We start from the raw sequence: 27,032 nt of genomic DNA on the forward strand, positions 1-27,032 counted from the left end.
AACACAGACATAAATCAGAATGAATATTGACAAAATATCAATAACAAAATAAAAATTATAAAAAATCTGCTTAGAGTCATACCCTGAAGAATTAAAGTGCTCAATCAATATCATACACCATCAAATGCCTGAGCAAACAAGTAGGTTTTCAACAAGTTCCTGAATTTTAACACAGAAATCTCTTCCTTTAATATAAGTGGAAGGGCATTCCAGAGGAGAGGGCCCTGAACGTAAAATAATCTTTTACGTGATTCATCTGAACGAATGATTTTTGGAGATGGTATGGAAAGTAAAGACTGACTCAAAGATCTTAAGCAACGTGAAGGGCAATAAAGCTTCAAGGCTGAATTCACACTAGGCAGAGTAATTCCTTTTAAACCTTTGAAAACTAACATTATTTTAAAATAAATTCTCCATTTAATTGATAGAAGATGCAAATTAACCAAGGTGGGCAAAATATGCTCACGTGGAGATAATCCTGATATGACCCTAGCTGCCGAGTTCTGCACTAGTTGTAAGGCACAGTAATGTTTTTTGGGGAAGTCCTAAATAAATGGCATTACAGTAATCCAGTGGTGATAACACAAAAGAATGAATAGTAGTTATCAAATCAGAATCACATAAGATTAAAGGAAGTTTATAGAAAGTGCTTTTGGTGACTTTTGATATCTGTGGTTTTAACTCAAGAAGACTGATTCAAAATTGTTTCTCCAGGAATCTTGAGTTCAAAAGGGGCCAGTGTGGGCCCAGCCAACTCTTTGTGGAGGTATCAGTTACTAAGGTTACTTTGTGAGGAGCTTGTCATAGCAATGCTCCTTCCTGTAAAATAAAGGGGTCCAGCCACCAACTCAATCCCTGCTTAGTTTCTGTTGAAATCTCTACTTTGGTTGTTAAGAACTCAGTAAGCTGGTCCCTCTGAAATGGAAGGTACCACTGCAGGTGTCGTATCAGAAAGCAGGTCAGTGAGACTACTACAGTTGATGCCACCATGCAACCACGAACAACTAGCTCTGGCAGAGGACTGATCTGTGTTCAACAATCTGTAAGCCAATGCCCAGAGAGTTTCAGCTCGATCTGAATGCAAAAAAGCTTTCTTCTGCAGAGAATTTATCCATGCCCCAGTGAACTTTATTTTCTGGGACTGAATTAGAGTGAATTTTTTAAAATTCAGAAGGAAGCCCAGCAACTGTAAGCGACGTAACAATTTCTCCAGGGAGGTTAGAACTCCCTCTTGGGAATTCGCTGTCAGAAGTCAGTCGTCCAAGTAAGGGAAGACCTGGATGACCTGATAACGTAAATATGATGCTACTATAGCTAAACATTTGGTGAAGACTCTTGGGGCAGCTAAGAGACCAAAGGGAAGCACTTTGTATTGGTAATAAGAATAATCCACCATAAAACTTAGGTATTGCCAGCAGAAGGGGTGGATGGGGATAGGAGCATATGCATCTTTTATATCCAGTGCACACATTCTTTACCTCTTCTGGATAAAAGGGAGGATTGTATGGAGATTATTTATTTTGAATTTCTCCCAGAGTATATGCTTATTCAGGCTTCTTAAATCCAGGATTGGTCTCCGTCCCCCAGAATCCCTGGTCATGGATATGGAGAAGAACTGGTTCTACCATCCAATGTTTAAGGAGTGCTTCCACTTCCAAGTAGAGTTCTGTTGGGTGAGACAGATCCAGACTGAAGGCTGAGTGGTGAGGAAGCACAGGAAATCAGGACAAACAAGCGGTATCCAGACTCCACAATCTTTACAACCCAGCAGTCGTTGGTAATCTTGCAACATTCTTCTAGATAGTGATGGATTCTCCCTCCTACTGGAGCAGATAGTTGCCCAGTAGGAGGTTTGTAATGGGCCTTAGTGTTTCTTTAGTTTGACTGCGTTCACAATGCTGAGCATGAGGTGGAAGTTGTTGCTGCTGTTGCAGAAGTAGGGACAGCATCCAGAAGCACTAAAACTGATGGAAGGGGCATCTCTGAAATAAGTATTTTAAAAGCATAGAATGGACGCTTTGCAGAAGATTGCTGTTCCGGTCCCATGGGAGGGACTGTATCGTGTGTTGTTCCTGAATCTGAGTCACTATTTCTTTAGCTTATCTCTGAAAATGTTACCACCGAGGCAGGGCATGCCTGCCAATTTTTCATGGTCATTCTCACATAGGGTACTAGTTCTCAATCAGACCATGCAGCATGCAGCAATGGAGTAAGACAAGGAAAGTGATATTGAATGCCTCAAACAGATCGAAGAAGATGGCATATACAATCTTCAGCATCCAATAGTGGCTCAGGATATGTGATTCTGCCCTCATCGGCCAGAAAAAATGGCTTTAGTTTTTTAATACAGCCATGTAAGTACTGAACCATATAAAATTGAAGAACAGTTATCCATGCATTAAGCATGGAGCTTTGGAATATCTTTTTGACAAAACTGTCCAGTAGCTATTTGAATATATTCTTGTTAACAGCTGATTCTACCACAACTGATTGATGAAATAATTGTACTATGCCAAAGCCTGGGGATTTTTTAACTCTGTACTTGAAGTCAAATTTCCTTGCTACAAGGGTACAAGAAATGGGATTTTCCCATTTTCTTATTTGTAAATCTCGCAGGATATGAACTGGGATCAATGCAGGATCTTCCAGAACCTGGCGGAGACCCAAGACATCTGCCCAAGAGTGTAACACCATGAGTGACCTTGGCTCCAGGGAGCATGCCAGAGAACAGAATCAGATGAACTTAGGCATTCTCTCAACCAGAAGTACTTTTATTATGTACAATGAAAAAAACATACAATCTGCTTGCTTCATCAGTTTGACCATGTCACAAAGTTAGGGCTTCCAGGCCTATAAAATAGTGTCTGCTCTTTCTCCCTTTCGTCCTAGGCTTCTCTATGCCCTCCTGGGCCTGCTCTCTTATTACCCTGCTTAGGGAAACGCCACGTGGCCAGGATTCCCTTCTGGGCTATACTTTAAAGTGGACCAGACCAGATGCCTGGAGCTGGTAACTTAAGATGTTCTGGGGATCTTTCCTGTCTACTTCCTTCACACACCCTCTTCTCTCAGCAAAACCTTCCTGGGATGAGCGCCTGCCCCTACCAAGGATACCTCTTGGGACAGGGAATTCTGCAGAAAGAGTTTGTTAACTGTTGACTTTTCCTTAGCTTTCCTTCCTCTATTTACCATAATTTTCTAGACCCTACTATGTGTTTTCTTTCAGACATTTTAAAGGTCCACCAAGCTCTATCTTAGTTTGATTAACAGACATAGGGGTTATAAAATAGTCCTTGGAGCCCTTTTTCAAAACTCCAGTTTTCGGGTATTGTGGCTATTATAAATGACAGAGGGACTGGGGGGGGGGGGGGGGGGGGAGTTATTATTCATGGCACCGGTCAGATGTACAAGAACACAGCATCTGCCCGCTTGATCTGGTTCCGGTCATGAAAGGGTTGGTGATGTTGGTTAACTGTATGGCTCTTCTTTCTTTCTTTTTTGCATTTGTTAAAATTTGGCGGGGGGGGAGGGGGGCATATACTGGGAATATTGAGAAGGCTTACTGTGAGTCAATGCATCCAGATATTTGTGTATTTGTGATGTTCCCTTTTGTTTATACTATTGGATGTGATGTTGTGATATTTATGTTCAATAAATATATTTGACTTAAAAATACATGCTACTGCAGTAGTTTTACTTAATGTACTCGCTCCAGTGACTATATAAAATTTTATTACATTATGAACAGCTATTGCTTAGTGGCCCCACCACAGTAATCCTTTGCACCAGATCATGCAGTCCACTGAGGACTAGATATAAAGTAGCTGTCCCTCTCGTTGATTCTAGGACCAACTGCTCCATGAAGCAATCATTTATGGCATCTAAATACTTAACCTCTCTATCACGTTCCAATGAGTCATTGACCCAATCAATTCTGGGGAAACTGAAGTCTCCCATTATTATTGTACAAACCGTTAAGCCCGTTAAAACGGGCTACATTACATTTTTTTTCAGTCCATTTTCTAACACAGCACCCTTCTACACTTTTTCTCCCTCTCTCCCCCTTCCCCTCGTTCACTCCTCCCCTTCCCTCCACTCAGTCTTACTCACCCTCTGTCTCCCACTGCCTCCTTCCCCTCACTCTCACCTCCCCTCCCCTTCCCTCAGTCACTCCCACCTCTCTCCCTTTCCCTCAGTCACTCCCCACCCTCTCTCAATCCCATCCCCTCCCCCTCAGCCCTCCTCCACTCCCTTTTTCTCTGCTCCACAACTTCTTACCCTTCCACTTACTCACATCCCTGTCTCTCATCTCTCCCTCATGCTCCCTCTCCCCCTGCCACTTACTCACATCCCTGTCTCTCACCTCTCCCTCATTCTCCCTCTCCCCACTCTTCCCCACCCCTACCTCCCTCCCACACACTCACCCACTCCTCCCTCTCTCTCACTCAGTCCCTCCCCCTCCCTCACTCTCACTCAGTCCCTCCCTCCCCCTCCCTCCCACTCAGTCCCACCCCTCACTCAATCCCTCCCTCCCTCTCACTCAGTCACTCCCTCCCACTCCCTCCCTCTCACTCAGTCCATCCCTCCCCTCTCTCTCTCCTCCCTCCCTCGCTACTGGCCGCCGCTGCCGCCACTCGCTGCCGCCGCCCACTGCCACCACCGCTGCCACCCGACGCCGCCGCCACTCGACGCCGCCATGTTGGTTTTTTTTTCTGACGCTGGCTGAGACCGACGTGCTCGCCCGCACATGCGCGGTAGAGCTGCTCTCTACTGCGCATTTGCGGCACGTCAGTCAACCTTCATTTATTAGGTTGATTGCTAGATTTATTTGTCTTTAAAATTTCAGCTAACATTCACAGTCTTTCTTCATTTAGCCACAGGAGTAGTATACATTCACTGCTATGCTCCTATCAATCACATATCCAGTTTCTATCCATAAAGATTCCATAGCTCATTTAGGGGTTGATTTTAAAAGCAGCGCATGGCCATCCATGTGTGCACAGTTTTTGCTAAATATGCACAGTGATGCAATCAGGCCGCCCCCAGTTCTCTCCCAGTTCTCTCCCAGTCTAACCTAAGCTAACCTAAGCTAACTATCGCCAATTTTTTTTATTTTACTACTTACTGCTCCTCCGGAGCACAAGTGGTTTCTGCGTGCCAGCTGTCCTGGCCAGCCTCCGTCCCACTCCATTCCCACTCCGCCCAGACCACGTCTCCCACCCCGCCACCTTTTATAGGGCACGGCACTTCTGCACATAACGGGAGCTACACACGTGGCTGAGCCCTTCCAAAAATGTGCGCGACATGCACAAAGCCCAGCTATGTACACGCAATTTCCGTTATTTACGTGCATGGCTGTTTGAAAATTTGCTTGTTTGTTTCCTGCAGGATTTTTATCATGCTTGACTTTATGCCATCCTTTACATATAGTGCCAGCCCTCCACTTAATCGATTTGCCCTGTCACAAGTGGAGAAGACACCTGGAAAACCCTAAATTGCTTGCATACACTTGGTGGCAAATCAAAATCCAATATGGTAAAACAGGGCTAACTCTGCTACATCCAAGACCTGTGACTATGGTGAGAAGAAGACATGAAATACATTTTGGTCTGCCCCCCTGCTTGAAGGCAGTCCTTGCACAGAGCAGAAATGTGCTCATCAATGGAAAGAAATATGACGTTCAGTGGATTGACATAAGAATAACGTGATGGTTGTTTTACTGCTCTCCTTCGTGGCAAAAACATCAGATGCAATTTATAACAGACTGAATTGAGCTTTCTGAAAACACCTCATGTTGAACAAAGTTAACATTTTAACAAGAATGATTATCTCCTTGTCTGTAATAGCCTCAGAAGCAATTTTAAATTGTGTAAGAAATTAGTACACGATAAAGCTTTTGACAAGCATGCTCCATTTTCAATCCAGATGTTAAGTGCTGTCCTAGTAGCTGATTCATGTTGAATAATTCCTTACACTTCATCAGTTACCACATTTTACTCCGCCATACCACTCACAGCTAGAAAGCATTCAGCTACACTAATTCAATATCCATTCAACTCTTGTTTCACAGATTATATATATAAATAGATATATATAGATATATAGATATCATGCAGGACAAAAAATAAATCTATTCTCTCATACTCACCCAGATATTTCTCTGCTACTCCTTACATAGTATTTCATCTCTTCTTGTAAATTCAGCGTGCCTCTTAATTGTATCCATTTCTGGGAAAAAAAATGTTCATTTTAATAATTCTTTCATAACAGATAATGCACAAAATTACTTATTGTACTACAGTAAGATGAAATGTTATGCAATTTGGCATTTAAGACAGAGGAAACAAAGCAAGGAAATATCAACACAAAAAACATGTGATGAAATAGCAAACCAAGACCATAAATATTCTTACATTTTTTATTTCTCTGTTATTTAAGCTTTGCAGTGATATACCAAATGGTCACAAATTTGCAGTAGGCTAATCCATTAATAACTATACCACAGATGTCAAGCATTCATATCATTATATTAATCTGCATTTCTCTTGAATTTATATCATAATTACCACTATCTAATAATTTGCTGTTGCACTACAGTTTTGTGTGATGAAATCCGACTCAGGCTCTTAATGAGTGTCAAATAAAAAAGATGCTGATTAAAATAAAATCTTATGTAAAAATCCTGCCATTGTGCTGTTTAGGGGATCAGTTAAGGAAGCAGCAGTTCCACATAATAAAATACATACTTTACATTAACATATATATTCTAATTAAAGGAAACACTATGGATGCATGCATTTGCTTCTCAAGACTCATTAGGCAAATGATACAAGTGTTGTTAACCTGTATTTTAAACCTTTTCTGTCAATATATCAAATGAAAGCTTCTATAAAGCTAAACAGAAAATGTGGATAGGAAGACTGAATGGGCAGTCTAGTTTTTATTATTTGTCATGTTCTCTGTTTCTGTGCTTACAGTAGGCACTGTACTATGAACTCCACTAAGAGGCCTATGTACTAACACGTGAGTTAGCAATAAGGTACATTAAATGCCTGCGGGAGTTCCCGCAAGCATTTAACATGCATTAATGTGCCTGTTTTAACATTATCACAAACACAAAAGCCAACAAGGAAATGACAATGCAAAATTATGCGAAGTACCCCATTATCTATTAGAACAGCACAAAAACGTTTGTTCAAATTTTCAAATGTTAATTTTAGCCTTAATACAGAACTCAACCACAATTCAGAGGTGTAGTTAACTTTTTGTCTTAATACAAATGTTTTCACCGAAAATCCCAGTTTGTTACAGGAAACCACAGCTTCCATGATGGCACCCTAAAATACTCAGCACAGGTATGTCACATGGGTGTCAGAAAACATGTTTAGTTATCAGATGCGTATGATACTCCTGTACAGGTGATGTCTAGCAGCACAGCAGAGGTAGCTGGAGAAAACATCAGCGGCACCATAGAAAGGGTGTAGATGCCTGGAATGCCCTCCCAGAGGAGGAACATACAAAAATGCCAAGGGAATACACAAAGGCATGGGATAAATAGAGCGTTCTTAGTGACAAAAGGATATTAATGAAGTACTAGGGTAACATGCATGAAATGGCAATTCAGACCAAAAGAGAAACCACGGGGCAAACTGTACGGTGCTACAGTTACAACCCTAAATAGAAAGCATGGCTGAACACGTTGCTGGGCTCTCTGGCTGGGTCATTTGGCTCTTTATCTGCTGCCACTGATTGTTATTATGGTGGCTAGAGCACAGCTGGAGAGGGGTTGGTGGTGTATGAGACCAAGGAGAGCACATGGGCCAAGACATGAGCACATTTTTCATGGACACATGCTAGGCCTTCCAGAGGAGGAGATGATAGGAAGGTATCTGTTGAGTCAATAGCAATTATGGCTTTACATGAAGATCTTAAAGAAGTCCTTGATCCTCAGGTAGGTCTCATACTTTACCTAGCCTTGTTAAACTACTGAACTCATTACATTGTTTTTGCCTTAGGCTCCTTTCAGACTATGGGGGTTGTAGTTGGTAAAATGGAGTAGTCCACCTTCTCCACGTTTCAGTCAAGTGAGACAAGCCATGACAAAGCCTGGTTACGAATTACTGGTATATAAATGCCCTATCCAGAGGCAAAGCTCCTGACAATGTGATGCAGAATCCACATGACTCTCAGGCATTTGCTCACAATGACATTTTCTGCGTGGCACTAACCAGCATCCATAAATTCTCACCTTCACCAAGTCTCCTCCTGGGATAGAAGACAGATCTCCCCCAAAACACCATAGTTTTCAGGATCCTATTTTCCAATCCCTTATTCATGAAATGATACAGGATATGGGCATCACCCATGACTTCACCCAAAAATGCCAGCAAAGAGGAGGTGCATTTTCATGGTGTACATTTTAAATCATTAAAAATGTGTTTCACGTGTTTGACAACTCAGGGAGTGCTTTCTGGAATACTCCCAATAAAGTGACTGAGATAATGCTTGCCTGCTGCAGTCTTCATACCATTTCCCTGGGAAAATAGCGATTTATGCAAATAAACAAGCTATTAAAACTGCTCTCCAGCAACACAGCTAAAAGCAGGCACAGGGTTCTTCAGCATGTGTACTTTTAGCTGCATTAGAGGGAGACACTCCCAGGGGAACGTTTTAGGCAGGATCAGAAAATGAGGTCCACATTCAAATGCTATCTAGCTGAAAATGTTAACTGAATAAACTTATCCAGCTAACTTGGTTGATATTCAGCAGCATAGCCATGTTGCTGAATATACTTGGCAATCTTATAGTTAGCTGGATAAATTTATCCGGCTAACTATAGGACTGCCAAATAACTTTCGTAGACTTATCCAGCTAAATAATCTGGATAAGGGTAAATATCAGCACTTACCCGGCTAAGAAAGGATAAACAACTCTGCCCCAGAATGCCCATCACTTATCTGGCTGTTTAGCCAGACAAAGTTAGCTGGCTAACTGGCTGCCAGTCACCATGTCCAAATAGTTAAAGAGTTTTGCTTAGCCGGCTAGGGGATGCTGAATATCAGCCCCAATGCATATACATTGAATTTTCAAATCTATTCACATTTTCCAAAAAAAATCCTACCTGCACAAAAAGCGAATGCAAAGTCATTTTCAAAGGATACATTGCATACTAGTAACTTCCGTACCGTCATCCAAGCCACCCTCCTTCAAAACTTGACTACTGCAACTCCCTCTACCTCTCTAAAACCACTACAAATTCTGCAGAATGCAATAACGCGAACCATATCCAATGCCCACAAATATGACCACATCACTCCCATCCTCAAAGACCTGCACTGGCTCCCTATCCCCTCTCCTATCATCTATAAAACCCTCACCATAATCCACAAAGCCATTCACATTCATAATTCCAGTTGGCTTGAAGAACCATTCCAACCCAAACGCTCGAAGCATCTCACTAGAGCCTCCAAGAATGGGACTCTTCATGTGCCCCCCCTAAAACATGCTCACCTCACATCCACAAGGGAACGAGCTATTTCCATAGCTAGACCTACTCATTGGAACTCCCTACCCACTAACCTACGGCTCGAAACATGTCCCTCCAAATTCCGAGCTAACCTAAAGCCCTGGCTATTCAAACAAGCATACCCCTAATAATCCTAGCTCCGCCTCCCCCCTTACTTAACATGCCAGCTCTTTGACATACTTTGTATACAACGCCCTTACAACTTTCTGTTAGAACCACAACTATAATCATTCCTATAAGTATTTATATGCCTTATTATTAGTAAGGAGTCAATGTTTGTGCCTTTTTTGCCTTATTGTCTTTTGCCTTATATACCTTATATGCCTTCTGCCTTTTGGCCTTATCTGCCTTTTGCCTTATTTGCCTTTTGCTTTATATGCCTTATATCCCTCATGCCTTATATGCCTTTGCCCTATATGCTTTATTGTTTTAATAGTTGATGTTTTTAACTGGTTTATTGTGTCACTTCCTTGCTAAACTTACTGTTATTATGTATCCCTGTTTAGCCCCTTCCTGTTCATTGTAATTTCCACCTGCTGTTACACTGTAAACGATATGATGTCGCTACGAATATCGGTATAGAAAAGTTTATAAATAAAATTAGAAATAAATAAATAATACATACTCTCCCTTTGAACTCTGGTGCAAAGTCCACAGATACAAAGCTCCTGCAGAGTTTACACCAAAGTGGACAGCTTGATAATTGCCCTCTATATTGCTGTCATGTATTGGGCTTCAACTAGCATTAATCCAAATCTTGAGGAGGATCCCAAGTGCTTCCCTGCAAGTGCTAGGGGAACTACAGTAAGTGGAAGCCAGATACACTCTACCATGATTGCACATTTCTTTGCTTGTGTTTGGCATGAATTTGGATGTTAACAAACAAAACCTTAGCCTATCTCCCCTTTTGATGTTTATGCTTTGATTTGCAGAACAATGGAATCCATATCTCTGCTCTCCCCTGGGGCCCATCCCAAAGGTAAAATTGGGTATATGGGAAGGGGGTGTCAGTGCCTTTTGGAATAATGAATGAATGCTGTCCATAGACAACATCAAGTGTGAAGTGGTACCTTCAATATCAGCAGAGCCTATCTTCTCTTTCTCCCTCCAATCCAAGTCTTTCCAGTCCTCCCTAATCCCTTCACCCTCCAACTCAGGGCCAGCAGGGATGAGAGAGGGGCAGACAGAGGTAGGCTGAGAACAAAATGGGACGAGGGTGAGGGAGAAGACTAGAGTTGAGGAGTGTTTGAGAGAGCTGGCCTTGGCACAATAGAGGGCACATATATTTCTTTGGATGGGGAAGTTAAAAACATATTTAGTTAAAGTCGTGGGGGGCATTGCATTTGGTCCCCTCAATTATTGATCCTTTTTTGCTCTTATGAGGGCAGCAGTACAGGAGACTCTGCATCTTTCAGGAACTGACAGTCCTTCTATATTCCCTAAACACAGCCAGCCATAACAGTCAGCATATAGGATGCTGGCTGCATGCCTGGCATACAAGGTTCACCTACAACAGTCAACATTGAAAAAGCAGCAGAAATCCATGCAGGTCACAAGGCAAGAGGAATATAAAATCATGAGTAATGAGGAACAGGTAAATAAGGGAAGGTTATTTACCTTTTTCAAATACTATAAAGATTAGGGAACACTCCATAAAACTAACAGATGATAGATTTAAAGCAAACTGGAGAAAGAATGTTTTCACTCATCCCATAATCAAGCTGAGGAATTTGTTGTGGCCAAGGAATCTAGCATAGCTAAATTTAAAAGATGTTATCCTGGAACAAAAGTTCATAAATCATTTGTTAACTTGTACTCAGAGAACATTTTAAGATTCACAAGTTCAGTCATAAAAGATATCGAAGTCAATATCCAATCCTGGCCATAACTTATACGGCTAACTCGCTCCATCCCGATCCACTCACTACGTACCCACAAGCTATGCGGCTAACCTTTTACCATATAAGGGACTTATGCGGCTAAGCAGCAGCTGCTGAATGTAGGTACATAAGTCCTGCTTAGGCCGCTAAATCACACTGAACACATTTTGAATATTTATCTCATCAGGCCTAAATTATATATACAGTCACAATCCACTCTCTAAGTCCCATTCAGTGGATTCTCTTCCAGAAAGTGGGGGGCTGGTGGCGGATATCCTGCAGGGTTCCAAGGCGTAAAGTATGTCATTCACCAAGTGCATTTAAAAGAACCAGAGACACCTAATTGGTGTTCCAACATGGTTTTATTTTTGTTTACTTATTTTTATTTTAAAAAAAATATGTATATTCAACTGATCCTAAAAGCTTACCCTCAGTAGATTACAATTAAAAATTAATATAAAATATAATACATGTAAATAACATTAAACATGATACAAATAAAATAATAACCCTACCAGTACAAAAGACTACTTCAAAACTCTCTCATCTTAACATAGAACATGCTTGAGAAAAATAAAATTCTTTTACTGAAGTACTTGTGAAACAAGAATCTGACATAGAATACATTTTTCTTTTGATAAATCCACAATCCAGAAATAAATACTTGAATCAGAAAGTGTAACAGGTGTTCTCCTAGGACAGCAGGATGTTAAGTCCTCACATATGGGTGACATCATCCGATGGAGCCCGGCACGGAAAACCTTTGAGCAGCATGCCACTATCTACATGTCCACGCGAGGTCCCCCTTCAGTTTTGTAATATAGAGAAAAAAAATTCAAGCAAAAAAATAAAACAACAAAACAGAGGAGAGCCCAACTCTGCGGGGTGGTGGGCAGCATTCCTGAGTACTAACATCTTGTTGCCCTAGGAGAACACCTGCTACAGGTAAGCAACTGCGCTTTCTCCTAGGACAAGCAGGATAGTAGTCCTCACATATGGGTGAATACCAAGCTCTAGGCTGTCCCAGCCAGCCAGGTGCGGCCAACAAGTACAGAATTAAATTGCCAATGGGCACAACAATACCAGCGGTACTGTTGGCCAGCAAAGTACAGCCTGGTTCTGACCAGGCCCTACTCAGGGAGAGATAGATTTAAGTCTGGAAGAGATTGCGTAGGATGGACTGACCGAAAGCACTGTCCTGTCGACCACCTTTGTCCAAGCAGTAATGGGCCGCGAAACGTGGAGGGAACTCCCCATTGCTGCGAGACAAATTTCAGCGATGGGAACCGCTTGCAGATGAGCCATTGACATCGCCATGGCACACACAGAACAAAGGGGAAAGCCAACAGTTGCTCAGCAGTGCATGGTTTGGAGTGAAATATCTTCAAAGGTTACTAATGAAGCATTAGAGTTAGGGCATCCCGACAGTGAAGTTCCAATAATAAGAAAAGTAGTCCAAGTGCCTGTAATTAAAAACTCACCTGAGCTAAAAGATTCCAATTTATCCCTATCGATTAAAAAACAGAATGAAAATACAAACAAAAAACACACTTTGAAATGTTTATATGCTAATGACATAGATGTTCCTCAAGGCTCAGCACTCTCAGCATTATACCTCCTTCCTATTTACACTTTAGTAACAAATCTAATCATCAAATTCTTCATATATGTGATGATATCCAATTTTACATCCCCTCTGAAAAAACCTTTGAAAGAACCACTGCAACACTAAACTATATGAAATCTATACAAAAAGAACTCTCTCTACTGAAATTGACTCTCAACACTAATAAAACCAAAATAATTTGGCTAAGAAAACACATCCCGAAAAGCATCAATTCTAAACATTGATATTGCTAAAATTTCACTTTCAGATGCAGTTTGTGATCTAGGAATCCAAATTGATGAAAATATCAATATGAAAAAACATATAATGAAGATAATCAAATCTGGAGATGCTAAACTCAGAATACTACACAGCCTAAAACCACTACTAACTTTCCAAGACTTCCGCATGGTTCAACAAAACTCTGATTTTTTCCAACCTAGACTACTACAACTCCCTACTGCTTGGACTCCATTCAAACATAATTAAACCTCTGCAACTCCTCCAAAATGCTTCTGCCAGACTTCTTACCAGTACAAGAAAATTTGATCATATAACTCCCACTCTGATAGACCTTCACTGGCTTCCAGTATCCTTCTGAATCCAATATAAAGTATTATCACTTATTTTCAACATCTCAGAAACCTGGTGGAAGGAGGCTAACCAATGGAACAGTGCTATATCAAGGTACAAATTATATCACAATGACAGAGGGGAGCATCTGGGAGGTGGGGTGGCGCTTTATGTCTGGGATGGCATAGAGTCCAACAGGATAAACATCCTGCACAAGACTAAATGTTCAATCAAATCTTTATGGGTAGAAATCCTTTGTGTGTTGGGGAAGAGTATACTGATAGAAGTATACTACCGTCCACCTGGCCAAGATGGAAAGACGGAAAGTGAAATGCTAAGAGAAATAAGGGAAGCTAACCAAACTGGTACCGCAGTAATAACGGGAGATTTCAATTGCCCCAATACTGACTGGGTAAATGTAATAGCAGGGTATGCCAGAGAGATAGTTGCTGGATGGAATACATGACAGCTTTATGGAGCAATTGGTTCAGCTACAGATGAGACAGGGAGGAATTTTAGATCTTGAACGAGTAGATGTGACTTGGTTATTTACACTTTTGAATAATAGAAGGACTAGGGGGCATTCCATGAAGTTAGCAAGTAGCACATTTAAGACTAATTGTAGAAAATTCTTTTTCACTCTACGCACAATAAAGCTCTGGAATTTGTTGCCAGAGGATGTGGTTAGTACAGTTAGTGTAGCTGGGTTCAAAAAAGGTTTGGATAAGTTCTTGGAGGAGACGTCCATTAACGGCTATTAATCAAGTTTACTTAGGGAATAGCCACTGCTATTAATTGCATCAGTAACATGGGATCTTCTTAGTGTTTGGATAATTGCCAAGTTCTTGTGGCCTGGTTTGGCCTCTGTTGGAAACAGGATGCTGGGCTTGATGGATCCTTGGTCTGACCCAACATGGCAATTTCTTATGTTCTTATGTTCTCGGTGGAGCACAGGATTTGGTGAGAGAGGTAACGACTGGAAGGGGGACAGTAAGCAAATCCATGGCGCTACTGCTAAACTTTCAAAAGGGAAACTTTGATAAAATGAGAAAAATAGTTAAAAAAAAGCTGAAAGGAGCAGCTACAAAGGTAAAAAGTGTACAAAAGGCATGGACATTGTTAAAAAAAAAATACCATTCTAGAAGCACGGTCCAGATGTATTCCACACATTAAGAAAGGTGGAAGGAAGGCAAAACAGTTAAAAAGAGGCTTTTTTAGCCAAAAGATCTTCATTCAAAAATTGGAAAAAGGATCCAACAGAAGAAAATAGGATAAAGCATAAGCATTGGCAAGTTAAATGTAAGTCATTGATAAGACAGGCTAAGAGAGAATTTGAAAAGAAGTTGGCTGTAGAGGCAAAAACTCACAGTTAAAACTTTTTAAAATATATCCGCAGCAGAAAGCATGTGAGGGAGTCAATTGGACCGTTAGATGATCGAGGGGTTAAGGGGGCACTTAGAGAAGATAAGGCTCTCGCGGACAGATTAAACAATTTCTTTGATTTGGTATTTACTGAAGAGGATGTTGGGGAGATACCTGTTCCGGAGAAGGTTTTCATGGGTAATGATTCAGATGGACTGAACCAAATCACGGTGAACCTAGAAGATGTGGTAGGCCTGATTGACAAACTGAAGAGTAGTAAATCACCTGGACTGGATGGTATACCTGTTGCGACCGTCGCTGCCCGACGTCTCCACTCTACCCTCCTTACCTCCTCAGCGACTCCCTCTTGCTCAATTGTTAGGTTAGCTGCCGCGGCATATTTTTGTCGACTCCCTCTGGCGTCCCCGGAGTGGCTCGATGCTACAATCCGCCATGATTCACAAGGGCCTAAGGGCGCACGCGCGCGGCACGGCCCCGACTGATGTACCAGCAGTGGCGCGAATCTCAGGGGCGTCCCCCTGAGATGACATCATCTGTTCTAGATATATAAGGTCTCTGAAAACGCTAACTAATTGAGTTAGCAAGGATAGGGTTATTCTACCTAAGCTACTCTGCCTCCTCAGACTTACCAGGGGTACCCGATCCTCGGAGGCCTCGCTCTCTCTTTGTTTTTCAGGTCACAGTCTGGAACCGGTACTCACTCCTCGAGGGCCCATGTTCCCGGACTGGTTGCTGAATACCTCTTCCGCCTGGAAGTCATCGCTGTTTACTAGAGATGTGAATTGGAACCGGAATCAGTTCGGATTCCGGTTCCAATTCACGTGTTTTTTTTTTTCATCGGGCCCAATCGCGGTTTTGTTTATAGGCTGCACCCGAGCCGATAAACAAAAAACCCACCCCGACCCTTTAAAACGAATCCCTTTGCTTCCCCCATCCTCCCGACACCCCCAAAAACATTTTACAGGTACCTAGTGGTCCAGTGGGGATCCCGGGAGTGATCTCCCACTCTCGGGCTGTCCGCTGCCACTAATCAAAATGGCGCCTATGGCCCTTTGCCCTTACCATGTGACAGGGTATCCATGCCATTGGCCGGCCCCTGTCACATGGAGGGAGCACTGGATGGCCGCTGCCATTTTTGTCTGCCGTTTTTCCCGCCCTCCCCCAAAACGATAAGAGAACCCCCACGATCAATATCGTGGGGTTTTCCTATCGTTTCGGGGGAGCCCCCGATTTCTGACAATTTTGAAAATAGCGACGATATTTTCAATCGTCTGAAGCCCGATTCACATCCCTACTGTTTACTATACCAGTGAGTCACCATCTCTCTCTCAGAGCTTTCCCTGGAACCAGGTACTCGCTCCTGGAGGACCTAACTCATTCCAACACCTGGACTACTTCTATGAGACTATTGTGTGAGTGTTACTATCAAGGTTCTGTACCGAAACTTTGCATACCCTGCCTACTCACTATATTTAGTTTCTCTACAGCCCAGCCATCCTGGGATCGCTGTTCCAGTATCTGAGGGACTACAGCCCAGCCGGGCGCTTCCAGCTCACTACTGCCACCTCTGGTGGTTCAATATACTGTTTAATAAAAGAACTATTTATTTATTTATTTAACAGTTTTATATACCGAAGTTCTAGCAACAAAGTTACTAATCAATTCGGTTTACATTGTAACAATAAAAATTGACAGAATGTAGAATAATGTCTTACAGAGAACAGGGAAGATTTAACTTGGAAAAATAAAATAACTTAATGAGAGCAATAAATAACTTCAACGGAGCAAGGAGAGTACAATTTAAATACAATATAATATAGGAGAATATATGTTCGGAATTGAATGAGTCGGGCCTGAGGTCGAATATTGAAAAGTTCAGAATAGTTATTGGGATTAGGAGAATGCTTGATTAAACAACCAAGTCTTGAGTCTCTTTTTAAAGGTGGGAGTCGATTGTTCCAATCTCAGGTCAGGAGGGAGAGAGTTCCAGAGTTTAGGTCCAGCGGTGGAAAGAGCTCTTTTTCTAAGTGAAGTTTTGAGCGGATGGGCCTTTAGCATGCCTCTCTGGGCTAGCCTCGTTGGACGGGAAGAGGTGTGAAGTTGTAAAGGGATGGTGAGTTCAATTGGAGAAGAGTTTTTGATGACTTTGTGGATTATTATGGTTTTATAGAAGATTCTCTGATTGATGGGGAGCCAGTGAAGGTTCTTTAAGATGGGTGTAATATGTTCCCTAGTGTGTGTCTGTCTCCAACCTCTGAGCCTGACTGGTGGTCCCTCTCGGGATCTTCCCCCAGAAGCATGGTCATCTGCCACCGGCCCAAGGATCCACCCACAACTACCATACATAATAACAATACCCAGGGTTCTGAAGGAACTCCAAAATGAAATTTCAGATCTATTAGTAAAAATTTGTAACCTATCATTAACATCATCCATTGTACCTTAAGCCTGGAGGGTGGCTTAAGTAACCCCAATATTTAGAAAGGGCTCCAGGGGCAATCTGGGAAACTACAGACCAGTGAGCCTGACATCAGTGCCAGGAAAAATAGTGGAAAGTATTCTAAAGATCAAAATCACAGAACATATAGAAAACATGGTTTAATGGAACAAAGACAGCATGGCCTTACCCAAGGCAAGTCTTGCCTCACAAATCTGCTTCACTTTTTTGAAGGAGTTAATAAACATGTGGATAAAGGTGAACCGGTAGATGTAGTGCATTTGGATTTTCAGAAGGCATTTGACAAAGTTCCTCATGAGAGACTTCTAGGGAAAGTAAAACGTCATGGCATAGGTGGTGATGTCCTTTCGTGGATTACAAACTGCTTAAAAGACAGGAAACAGAGTAGGATTAAATGGACAATTTTCTCAGTGTAGGGGGGTGGGCAGTGGAGTGCCTCAGGGATCTGTACTGGGCCCCGTGCTTTTCAATATATTTATAAATGATCGGGAAAGGAATATGACGAATGAGGTGATCAACTTTGCAGGTGATACAAAATTATTCAGAGTAGTTAAATAACAAGGGGATTGTGATAAATTGCAGGAGGACCTTGTGAGACTGGAAAATTGGGCTTCCAAATGGCAGATGAAATTTAATATGGATAAATGCAAGGTGATGCATATAGGGAAAAATAACCCATGCTACAGTTACACGACATTAGGTTCCATATTAGGGCTACCACCCAGGAAAGAGATTTAGGCGTCATAGTGGATAATACACTGAAAACGTCGGCTCGGTGTGCTGCAGCAGTCAAAAAAGCAAACAAAATGTTGGGAATTATTAGGAAGGGAATGATTAATAAAACGGAAAATGTCATAATGCCTCTGTATCGCTCCATGGTGAGACCACACCTTGAATACTGTGTACAATTCTGGTCACCGAATCACAAAACATATATAGATGCGATGGAGAAGGTACAGAGAAGGGCGACCAAAATGATAAAGGGGATGGCACAGCTCCCCTATGAGGAAAGACTAAAGAGATTAGGGCTGTTCAGCTTGAAGAAGAGATGGCTGAGGGAGGATATGATAGAGGTGCTTAAAATCATGAGAGGTCTAGAACCGGTAAATGTGAATCAGTTATTTACTCTTTCGGATAATAAAAGGACTAGGGGGCACTTTATGAAGTTAGCATGTAGCACATTTAAAACTAATCGGAGAAAATTATTTTCTACTCAACGCACAATTAAACTCTGAAATTTGTTGCCAGGGGATGTGGTTAGTGCAGTTAGTGTAGCTGGGTTTAAAAAAGGTTTGCATAAGTTCTTGGAGGAGATGTCCATTACCTGATATTAATCAAGTTGACTTACAAAATAGCCACCGCTATTACTAGCATCAGTAGCATGGGATATACTTTGTTTTTGGGTACTTGCCAGGTTCTTATGGCCTGGATTGGCCACTGTTGGAAACAGGATGCTGGGCTTGATGGACCCTTGGTCTGACCCAGTATGGCAATTTCTTCACTTTGATTCAGCCAGCTGAAGGCCCGCTTGTGCATAGCAGAAGGTGATGCAATCCGCTAACCAGTTGAATAGAGTCTGTTTACCCACAAAGAGCTGAGTGGACTGTCTGAGACCAGCTGAGCCTTCTAAACAGAAAGCCAAGACCCTCTTACAGTCCAAAATATGAAGAGTCCGTTCCCCTGGATGAGAATGAGGCCTGGGAAAGAAGGTGGGTAAAATACTGGACTGATTGATGTGGAAATCAGTCACAACCTTAGGTAGGAACTTGGGGTGCGAACGCAAAACCACACGATCATGAAAAAACCTTGATAATGGCAGGTACATAACAAAGGCCTGAAGCTCGCTGCCTCTACGAGCCAAAGTAATCGCCACTAGGAATATAACTTTCCAAGTGAGGAACTTGGGCCTTGACTTTTACAGTCTGGGGTACTGATACGTAGACATAAGGGGAAAGGCACAGGACTGCTTCTACCAAGTCCATCGTACCTGAATGTAATCTGCTTTGAAGTGCTGAAAAACGGAATAAAAATTAAAAAATTAAAGCACATCAAGCAGCACTGTCTGAATTTTCAAGAAGGCTCATCACCCAATAAAAATGTTGCTAGCAGTAAATTTTTTTATGGGTTGTCATAAGGCCTGGAAATAACTAAACGGAGCAGCAGTTGCTACCCTTAAAAGAAACATAGGGGTAACTTGCACAGCAAAGCAGATACCACTATAAGAAGCTTGCTAGGCAGACTGTTTTGGACCATTTGGTCCTTTTCTGCCATCATTACTTGATTATTCTTATTATTAATTGATATACAGGCCCTAAATCATTTTAACAGAAACACTGAGTAATTACAGTAGCACTGTGTAATTGTCAACAATAAGCTGCACAACATTCTGTGATACTCTGCTAAATTTAGTTAACTGAAGGCTTGTGTTCTCTTAAGAATTGAGGAATTCTAGTTTTAACCTTTACTGGTAACAGAGCAGTACCTATCAGAGTTTACAATTAATGTATGTCACTACTGTACCTTCAGATTGCTAGCTACAGTATCTTAGCATAACACTAGGATTTCTTAAATCCTATAAATATGTGGCATCCACTGTTTTATTTTTGTGTTTGTTTTTAGTGAGATTACCAAAGCAACCCAGAATTGGCTGAAATTGAAACCATGAGCTACATCAAGTTACCATAGCAAACTGCAGATAATCCTGTGGAGGATGACCAAATATTTAATTAAAAACAAATAAACCCAATATTTTATGTATGACTAATATACAACAGATAAAATATTCTGAGAGCAATACTTCTTTAATCAGGCTAAGAATGACTTGGGGGAGAGCAGGAGAAACATCAGCCACTCTGGCATGTAGCCTAGAGAATCCATGTGAGCCCTTCAGAGGGTCCATATTCGGCAGCTGGCTGGCAACAAAAGTTACCGGATAAATTTATCCAGTAACTTAAGATGTGATATTCAGCAGCACAGGCGCACTACTGAAAATACCCAGTTATCAAAGTAAGCCAGATAAGTTTACAAACTGAATAAACTGGCCTACCTGAAAATGGTTCTTCTCTGAGCAGCTAAGAGATACATGCACGGTTCACAACATGGGTACTTTTAGCTGCTTTAAGAAAGGACACTCTTTTGGGTGTATTTAGGTCAGTGGGTTTAAAAAAAACAATAAATAAAAAGCACATGCACCGCTATTTTCAAAAGTATTACTCTATTGCAACTTCTCCCATCCCAAGCTGCCTACACAAACAGCAGGTGGAAAGCATGGAGGCGCTGTTAGCTTATATACTTTACAGTAGATACTTTTAAAGCAGGCAACTAACCACATAGCTTCCATTTGAAAATTTGCTACAAAGTATACCACATAAAGCTATCTTCATACTTTTCAACTACACGGGCTACTCAAAATTGCCCTTTATAGGTATACAAATGTATGTACACACAGACATATATATGTAGAGGGCAACAGTTCAGGTAACAGGAAACAGATGTGATGACTTTAAATTTACCCTTCACAATTTTTCAGAAATATTACCAATAAAAACCATACTGACATACCTCTTTCATCAGAAAGATGATGAAATGCTAAGAGATGAGGGAAGCTAACCAATTTGGCAGTGCAGTAATACTGGTATTGACTGGGTAAATGTAACATCAGAACATGCTAGAGACATAAAATTCCTGGATGCAATAAACGATTGCTTCATGGAGCAATTGGTTCAGGAACCAACAAGAGAGGGAGCTATTTTAGATTAAATTCTTAGTGGAATGCAGGATTTGGTGAGAGAGGTAACGGTGGTGGGTCCACATGGCAATAGTGATCATAACATGATCAAATTTAAACTAATAACTGGAAAAGAGACAATAAGTAAATCTGCAGCTCTAACACTAAACTTTCAAAAGGGAAATTTTGATAAAATGAGGAAAATAGTTAGAAAAAAACTGAAAGGTGCAACTGCAAAGGTTAAAAGTGTACCACGGCGTGGACATTGCTTAAAAATACAATCTTAGAAGCGCAGTCCAGATGTAGTCCATGCATTAAGAAACATGGGAGGAAGGCAAAATGATTACCAGCATAGTTAAAAGGTGAGTGAAAGAGGATATTTTAGCCAAAAAAAAATCCTTCAAAAATTGGAAGAAGGATCTATCTGAAAAAAATAGGAAAAAACATAAGTAATATCAAGTTAAGTTTAAGCATTGATAAGGGAGGCTATTTGAAATGAAGTTGGCAGTAGAGGCAAAAACTCATAATAAAAATGTTTTAAAATATATCCAAAGCAAGAAACCTGTGAGGGAGTTGGTTGGACCTTTAGATGACTGAGGGGTTAAAGGGGCTCTTAGGGAAGATAAGGCCATTACAGAAAGACTAAATGAATTCTTTGCTTCTGTGTTTACTGATGAGGATGTTGGGGAGATACTGGTTCCAGAGATGGTTTTCAAGGATGATGATTCAAATGAACTGAACCAAATCACTGTGAACCTGGAAGATGGAGTAGGCCAGATTGACAAGCTAAAGAGTAGCAAATCACCTGGACCGCATGGTATGCATCCTAGGGTTCTGAAGGAACTCAAAAATGAAATTTCTGATCTATTAGTTAAAATTTGTAACCTATCATTAAAATCATCCATTGTACCTGAAGACTGGAGGGTGGCCAATGTAACCCCAATATATAAAAAGGGCTCCAGGGGCAATTGAGGAAATTATAGACCAGTGAGCCTGACTTCAGTGCCGGGAAAAATAGTGGAAAGTGTTCTAAAGATAAAAATCACAGAGCATATAGAAAGGCATGGTTTAATGGAACACAGTCAACAAGGATTTACCCAAGGGAAGTCTTGCCTCACAAATCTGCCAGCAGATGTAGTGTATTTGGATTTCCAGAAGGCATTTGACAAAGTCCCTCATGAGAGGCTTCTAAAGAAACTAAGTCATGGGATAGGAGGTGATGTCCTTTCGTGGATTATAAACTGGTTGAAAGACAGGAAACAGAGAATAGGATTAAATGGTCAATTTTCACAGTGGAAAAGGGTAAACAGTGGAGTGCTTCAAGGATCTGTACTTGGACCGGTGTTTTTCAATAAATATATTTATAAATGATCTGGAAAGGAATACGACAGTGAGGTAATCCAATTTGCAGATGATATAAAATTATTCAGAGAAGTTAAATCAGAAGCGGACTGTGATAAATTGCAGGAGGACCTTGCAAGACTGTAAGATTGGGCATCCAAATGGCAGATGAAATTTAATTTGGACCATTGGAAGGTGATGCATATAGGGAAAAATAAACCATGCTATAGTTACACAATGTTAGATTCCATATTAGGAGCTACCACCCAGGAAAAAGATCTGGGCATCATAATGGATAATACTTTGAAATTGTCAGCTCAGTGTGCTGCAACAGTCAAAAGCAAACAGAATGTTAGGAATTATTAGGAAGGGAATGGTGAATAAAACTGAAAATGTCATAATGCCTCTGTATCGCTCCATGGTGAGACCGCACCTTGAGTACTGTGTGCAATTTTGGTCACAGCATCACAAAAAAGATATAGTTGCACTGGAGAAAGTACAGAGAAGGGTGACCAAAATGATAAAGGGGATGTAACAATTCCCTTATGAGGAAAGGCTAAAGATGTTAGGGCTTTCAACTTGGAGAAGAGACAGCTGAGGGGGGGGGGATATAATAGAGGTCTTTAAAATCATGAGAGGTCTAGAATGGGTAGATTTGAATCGGTTATTTACTCTTTCGGATAACAGAAGGACCAGGGGGCACTCCATGAAGTTAGCAAGTTGCACATTTAAGACTAATCGGAGAAAATTCTTTTTCACTCAATGCACAATTAAGCTCTGGAATTTGTTGCCAGAGGATGTGATTAGTGCAGTTAGTATAGCTGGGTTTAAAAAAGATTTGGATAAGTTCAACGAGGAGAAGTCCATTAACTGCTATCAATCAAATTGTCTTAGAGAATAGCCACTGCTATTACTGGCATCAGTAGCATGGAATAGACTTAGTGTTTGGGTACTTGCCAGGTACTTGTAGCCTGGATTGGCCACTGTTGGAATCAGGATGCCTGGCTTGATGGACCCTTGGTCTGACCCAGTAAGGCAATTTCTTATGTTCTTATGAACATATTGAGAGGTGATAGATTGCAAACCATCGGTTTGCTTCTTCTTTTTTTTTTTTTTTTTTAAACAAAGGATCCATCAAAAAAAGAAACCACCCACCCACCCCCCCAAAAACAGAACAGGAGCACGCTGTTAATTTGAAATATTCATTTTTATTAAATTTACTGAAAATATTAAAGTTAATTTGATGCTTCTGGCCATATGCTAAGAAGAAAAGATAGAAAGAACACTATTTTTCATTAATAACACACAGGGACAGTAACTTTTAAACAGCTGTGCGAACGCATGTGTATCCATATATGCCGGCTTGCACCAAAAGATGTAGCCTTTTTATAACATGCGGTATATATATGTACGCATGGTATAAATTGGCTGTACGCATGTACATGTGCGCACAATTTTATAAGGATGCGCACATATGTGCACAAATGCTGGCTCTACCTTGTAAGTGTGGTGATTTTAGTAGACATGGTAGCTGACGCAATTACCAGTTTCCCCAGTTTGCCTAGGTAAAGGACAGAACTTCCTAACCCCACTAATCAGCCTCCCTTTTACCCTGTTAACTCCAACCCTTAAAACCCCGCTGACAAGCCTATCTTTTTTTTGTTTTAGGTCTTGCCCGCCATCCATAACAGAAGTAAAGTTACGCGGTAGGGGACTCCGGCACGCACCTGTGCTCATAAGTATTTACACGCCGGTTTCAATGATAAATCCTGGAACGCCCATGTCCTACCAGACCACGCCCACACTCCTTTTTTGTAGAAAACGTTTGTGCACAAATCGGGAGATACGAATGTACATGGGTGCCTTTTATTTATTTATTTATTTATTTAAAATTTTTATATACCGACATTCATCCAGGATATCACATCGGTTTATAGTGTAACACAAACAAACGCCAGGCATGGCGCTTTACATTGAACAAATAATACTTTTAAAATAATACTTTTAAAATCTGTGCAGCGCACACCAGCCCAACGTATGCACGTATCATATGATTATATTAAAGGTGTGCATTTTTCTCCCCATACTCTTCCTAACATCACTTATTATCTGAGGGTTGGTAATAGCAGCTTATTATCCATTAAAGATCTTGTGAGTGACATCTAGTGGAAAGTATTACAATCAATACTATTTAAAAAAGTTCATTTCTCAGAAACTTGTCCTTGGTATATAAAAAAATTCAACAGGCGATTGTTAGGGGTGGGGTGTGAGATGAGTAACTAAGTTCTCTTTATGAATAAATAAAGAAAATAATTTCTGATTACTACATCAATAAAATGCTTCCTCACTTGGGGCCAGATTTCCAAAGGCTTATGCGCGTAGGTGGCCTTATGCACGCCGGGCCTATTTTCAAAGGCCTGGCTATGCGCGTAAAGCCCCGGGACACATGTAAGTCTCAGGGCTTCGGGAAAGGGGCAGGCGCAAGAGGTATAATAAAAAGTTTTGGGGGGGCTAGGTTAGGGCTAGGGGGCAGGTAGGTTAGGGGAAGGGGAAGGAAGGTAAGTGTAGCGGGCTGGGAAGTGATCAAGGCCGCGGGCGTCGGCGCGTGCACAGGATGCACAAGTGCACCCGCTATGTATGCCGACCCCGGATTTTATAACATGCGCACACCTGCATGCACATGTTATAAAATCAGGCGTCCATGTATGCGTGGTGGGTAGCGTGCGCACATGGACGCGCGCACATCTGAAAATCTACCTTTTGGAGCGGCTAGCTATGAATACGCGTGTAAAAACCTAATAAATGAATAAACAAAATGCTGGACTACTATAGATTCTTCATATACCAGGGCAATGGGGAAGAAATGTTGGAATGCTTCCTTGAATTTCAGATCTACACATATTCTTAACAAAAAGAAAAAACAAACTTACTTGAAAATTTTCTTTTCTTTATTTCTGCTACACCAGAACGAATGGGTTTGTCCCCACTTCCAGCCAATGGAGACAGAGGTTTTTTCTCTTTTTAATAATATGACATCACCTCTACTATTTATTCTATGAATGGAACCTAAAAAGCCAGTATTTTTCTATCAAAGCTAATAAAAACCTTTGTGTAATCTATTTAAAAACTAATAAATGGATACGTTTAATTAAGAAGCAGCCCTCTCTTGAATTCCTTTTTTTTTTTTTTGGCTTGTTTATTTATTAATTTTATTCTGGTGGGTTTCTGGACTGGTGTAGTAGAGATAAAAGAAAGAAAATTAGCAGATAAGTTTAATCTTTTCTTCCTTGTCTTTCTGCTACACAGATCAGAATGACTGGGATGTACCAAAGCCTAGCTATCCTGGGTGGAATGGCTGATAAATCCACGGTTAAGGCGTTTGCTCTGTAATCCTCGTGCTTCGTTGGTTGGTTACATTCAACTTACAGTATTTAATGAATTGTGCGATGGCGATCAAGAAACTATTTAACTTTCTGCAGGATTTATAGCACTCAGTTCTGCCCATGAGGTCAGTTGTGTTCTTATGGAGTGTGAGTATCTATTTTCCTTTCAACAAGATTATGGCTGACATAGACTCTTTAAAGCATCTTGCAATGGTCACCTTAGATGCCACTTTCCCTTTGCAATGAGCCACAGCAACTCAATGAATTTGTCTTTACTTTGAAAGATATTTGTAACATCAAATGATAATCTCTATCCTTTGACTTAAACACTTTTCAAAATGCAGCAAGACAATGGAATTTTGAAAACTAGGTCTTGGATGAACCTTATAAAATGGGACTCTAAACACAACGCTTACAATTCAGAGATTAGTCTTGCAGTATTTAGCCTAAGATCTTGAAACAAAATCATGGGCTGTTGAGGCATCGCTGCTGTAAATGACGACCACAAAAATACCTTTAAAACTCCCTCTGTAACTCATCAATGTTGCATACTTTTCAATATTGTGATTTTATTGTTTCCCCAAAGGACTGCACTCTCGCCTTGACCTATGAATTAGGATTCTGTCCTTCAATATATCTCACTTTAAAGTTTCCCTTAGTACTAAAGGCTAACTTGCCTCTATCTTCTGCCCTGCAAAAATAAATGCAGAAATTTGAAGCACATTGATTTCTACCCATGATAAAAGAAGAGTCGGTCCCATATTTGTTTATACAAGATGCTACCATTGATTTGTCACTCAATATTCTAAAAGCTTTTCTCTAATCTATTTAATTTTTTTATTTTTTTTTTTTAACAGAGTGCACCCTATCTTAAGAACCATGCAACTGTTTTAACTACTAGCCATGGACACTGGGAGGCAGTAAACAAATTCAGAAGGGCATGGGATAAACACTGTGGATTCCTAAAGGCTTGTGGCTGATAATGATGAAAAGGGTTCATGGGGGTAACCTGCATGGAGTGGCAATTAATACCTTAACAGAAGGCATGGGAGGATTACTACTCTTAACCAATTAGCCTTGATGCTTTTGAGGCAACTGTAACATTTCTCTCCACTTTGAGAGCAGGGAGGTAGAGGGGGAAGGGATATTGGATTCTGA

At 41.0% G+C, this 27,032-nt stretch overlaps 1 protein-coding gene across 5 annotated transcripts in view; it reads right to left on the reverse strand.

Moving 5' to 3' along the window:
• The window catches only part of FUT8 (fucosyltransferase 8), a 543,593-nt gene that overhangs the window by 427,784 nt on the left and 88,777 nt on the right, over positions 1-27,032 (reverse strand). For 4 of the 5 annotated variants that reach the window (XM_029598887.1, XM_029598881.1, XM_029598884.1 and 1 more), the window contains one exon: positions 6,146-6,225. The exons of the other annotated variant lie outside the window; for it this stretch is intronic. The gene's annotated coding sequence lies outside the window, so the exon portion shown is untranslated. The remainder of the gene's footprint in view (positions 1-6,145; positions 6,226-27,032) is intronic. 5 annotated transcript variants of the gene reach the window in all.

Source organism: Rhinatrema bivittatum, chromosome 4 (assembly GCF_901001135.1).
Source record: "Rhinatrema bivittatum chromosome 4, aRhiBiv1.1, whole genome shotgun sequence".
Classification (NCBI taxonomy): Eukaryota; Metazoa; Chordata; class Amphibia; order Gymnophiona; family Rhinatrematidae; genus Rhinatrema; species Rhinatrema bivittatum.